Below are 4,414 nucleotides of genomic sequence, written 5' to 3' on the forward strand. Positions count from 1 at the left end.
TGATTTCACAATCTTTTAATTGTTTCCACTGTTGAGTAGAGTAGATTCAATTATATTGTTTAACATATTACATTTAGCAGTTTGAATCTACAAGGAATTTCTACAAATAACACATTCATAATATACACAAGATTACGTTGGTGTGTTAACCTAAATTAAACATGATAATCAAATGATGCAAAGATATTTTATTACACCTATGCTTGACAAGTGTTCTTAGGTTATGATAAATTAATAACATACCTAAATAAGTTTAGAGTATCTCACACATTAGTTATCGTTTCTTAGTCTTGATTTCATTAATTTTTCATTCCTCATAGTTCTTCTTTGTGCCATTTATAATTTTTACTTTATTCATAGTGAGTTCGTGACTCATTGAATGGAATTTTGAATGGTATTTTATTGAGTTTCTTCATCGTTAAGGTGTTAGTGTCTGATTGTTAAATAATTTAAGTTAATGTTATAGGTAATTATTGAGACAAGAATGTAGTTAGTTTTTTTGGCAAGATTTTTTTTGGTTGGATTTTCATGAGGATTTGTAATACCCAATGAGATTTAAGAGAATTTTGAGTCATATTTAGCATATTACCTTATCACATTGTTTGAGATTAATTCAAAATTGTCAGTATTGATCTTATCTCAATTTTATGATGATTTATATTTTTAATTTCATGTTGGTTTTATATATAAGTTCATCATTTATTTAGGATATTTTTTAGGCTCTCAATAATCTACTAGGGAACATTGCCTTTATCACCACCTAAAATGCATATCCATTTTGGGATTCTAGGCAACATTTCTTTTTAATTTTCTCCATGAGAAATATCTTTATATTCCATATGAAGAACATACATGTTTTTGTACTTAAGGGACTCCTTAGACAAAAAGGTTCCAAGCCATTATAGGAAATACTCATTATGGGTTAAAGATATAACATGTGGGAACTGAATCTAGGTGTGGAGGATAACAACACTTTTCCCAACCAACCAAGCTAAACCAAATTGCCTAGTCAATGTCACTTTACCAAGGAGAGTTTTTTCTTTTACTAGATTGAAGGATATTTATGTCCTTGAAGGTATATTTGATCTATAATCAAATATTCGTTGAGGTATATAAGGGCAAGTAGAGATATATAAAGATAAGATATAGGTGGGTTTCTTTACCTTAAATAATAATAAGCCCACCTAAAGAGATATTGGTGATATATCTAGAACATATAGCTTTTCTTGTTTTACATTATCTCTAATCAATGAATCTCTTTCACATTTTTCAAACCATTGATACAAGAAAGCCTTTGATATATAGCCAATGGGATCACTATGTTATTTTTTTGTAAGCTAGTTTTTGCATTCCTATTATGTATATAATTTTATAATCATCACATATTGTATCCTACCATTAAGGAAACTAGGTATTAGGGCATGGAAAAACATGACCATATTGTTTTACTAGTTTAGTAGCTATTCTTATGACTGTTATATTGGTGTCAAATACCCCATACAAAAGGATTAACGTACCTAGACTACCTGAATATTATGAATTGTGAACAATAAAAATACTTATAATATCATTCGTATTTCAATGTTAAATTACTTAGTGGGCTCGGGAAGTGGAAACTTGAATTGCATGTTGCTAGTCATTTTCTATTTGTTCTATCCTTTTTTCCAACTCAATTGGATTTGAGGGGCTTCCTTTTAAGTCTTATTGACCTACATATACCTACTTATCTATTCCCATTTTCACGTTATTTGCTAAGGCCTAAAACCTAACTCCAAAAACATTTTCCCAATGCTTCAAACTTCTTATCTAGAGTTCTAATCATCTTTCACATTTGATCCATATTGTACAATATTTGTTGTTGATTTTCAATACTTATTTGATCAATGGATTAAACACGAAGTAATTTGATAATACAAGTTATTCTATCCATCCTTTTAAGCTCAACTCAAGTTTTCCTTTACATGTCTTGTTTCCTCTAGTGAGTGAGATTCTGAATATTTTCCAACTCATCCTTGGTCCTAGGTTTGAAGTTGAAATAATAGAACTATATTGTTTTGTATGCTTCTTTCAAACCACCATGAGATTAAAACACTATTATGAACCTTACACCTTAAAAATGATAAGAAACCAATATTACAGTCCATTTTGAGAGGGTTATGTGTGTGTGTGTGTGCATGTCTGTCTGTATGTATGTATGTGTAATTACTTAATATATAAGGCTTAATAAGGGGTGACAATTGTAGCATTCAATATTCCTTGATATTTTATTAGAGTTCTTTGATTCAGGAGGAGGTCTTCTTGAACCAGATGATCTTCCCCTTCTTTTTCTCTTCTTGTCTTGAGCAACAAATGCAAAGGGATCTCCTTCTTCATGCTTTTGAATTTTTCCTCTGGAAATCATCCTAACCTCTTCTTGAGTGCATTTACCAATGAGCTCATCAAATAACGAACTAACATTATTGTTGCTTAAAGTAGTGTTGAAGCTTTCCCAAATAGGAGGAAGACCTTGAAGAGTCACCACCACTAGCTCTCTGCCATATATTTTTTCACCAGCAGATTGAAATTGACCCTTAGGCAAGATACTCTAATGATACAATATTGCACATATTCCCCTTTGTTCATCTTCATTTCTTTGAGTTAATTTTTCAAAGATAGGATATGATTCAAGTTGTTGACTTCATACACCCTGACCAACTTGTCATAAATATCCTTAGGCTTCTTCAAGGTACCAACATAAATAAGCAAATGATCTTGGAAACCATAAATGATAATTTCCTTGGCTTTGAGCTCACATTTCTTGTATTTGGATTTGATAGCAGAAGAAGCATTTGATGGAGGCTTAGGTAGCTTTCCTTGCACATATTCCAAAAATTTGTTGTCATATAGTATAACTTTCAACCTGATCTTCCAAGCAACAAAGTTAGACAAGTCACCCAACTTCTCATTATCCTTGAAGTAAGAGGTATACATCTTGACCAAATCAAATAGGCTCCTTCAACTTCTTTCAAGAATGATTGCTCTTGTCTCTTGTCTCCTTGGGCTTGTCTTCACCTTAGCTTTGATACCATGTTAATTTTCCATTGTTCTATGTTGTTACAATCACTTTAGCCCAATCCTTTTCTTTAATTAGAAATCTTTCAACAAAACTTAATATTTCAATGATCAATAGAATTTGTAGATAGAATAGTAAATGCAATTAGAAATATAAGACAATAAAGAGCAATAAGAGACACAAGGATTTGGTGAAAGACCGAGAAAAAACCCACAATGGGGAAAACCATTTCAAATTATTCTTCTTATTAGATTGTCATAAAATGTTCAACAAAGATAGTACAATGTTCTAATTCACCAAGAGTCAAAGTAAATCCCAAACTAGGAAAAATTTTAGGGGCTAATATTCATAAGAGGGCTAACTTTCCATGTTTTTTCCAAAAGAAAGATTTGTTAAAATCCATTTTTTCTAAAAGTTATTCGCCTAAATTTTATAGTATAAAATTGTTTTACCTTAAAAATCGTCAAAATTCTATATAAAGACTATATAAAATTATTAGAAATTTGAATACTTTTACAAAAACATTTCCAAACATTTTACAAATTCCATATTATGTACTAGTGATATTCGCCAAAGTTTCTAAACTTTAAAATAAATTTCCATCCTTAAAATTTTCGCTGTCCCAAATCCAACCAAACAACATCCAATAGACGAGCCTTGTAAACAAATCTGATCAAAGTCAAAATCTTTAAAGTCTACGGTCAACGATCAATAAAATTTAGGTCAAGATTACAACTGCATTGACCCAGTGGCAATGAGTGTGGCTGAAGCTCTCCAGCTGCAGGGAATACACTATCAAGCGAGCTATTACAGCCGATATTTTCATGAACAAACCTTGTGACTCCATAACAATATCTTCTTTTCACATGAGTGAGATTGGACCCTGTAATTTTGGACTTGTACAAACCAATTTCACAAACCAATTCCAGACTTGTACGAATCAATCCAAAGAAGCTGAGAGAGAAGACGGTGCTTGATGATGATGTCCAAATGAGGTTAACTTGTCTTGTTTTTATATGCTTCCAAGGGTGTCCAATTTCTCTTAAGGCTAACCTGTACTTTTGTGCACATGTGGGTTTCCTCCTTAAAAAATACATTTTTCCTTAACCAAATTAAATTCTTCCAAAGGAGGAGGGGTATTTCTTGATGAGGAAGACTGTCCAAAGGAGGGAATTTGTCCCCGAGCTGCCAAATTAACAACTCATAATGGAAATTTTATTCAATAGTTAAAAAAACGTTTTAATTCAATAGTTTAAAAAACGTTTTTATTCAATAGTTTAAAAAAAAACTTATTTAAACAAGTGCTACATGGCAACTTCATCACTACCACTTAAGTTAGAAATTTCTTTCTGAAAAAGAGCA

The sequence above is a fragment of the Pinus tabuliformis genome, chromosome 9 (genome assembly GCF_031772625.1).
Source record: "Pinus tabuliformis cultivar Carrire ecotype Pingquan chromosome 9, CPIR1, whole genome shotgun sequence".
Taxonomy (NCBI): Eukaryota; Viridiplantae; Streptophyta; class Pinopsida; order Pinales; family Pinaceae; genus Pinus; species Pinus tabuliformis.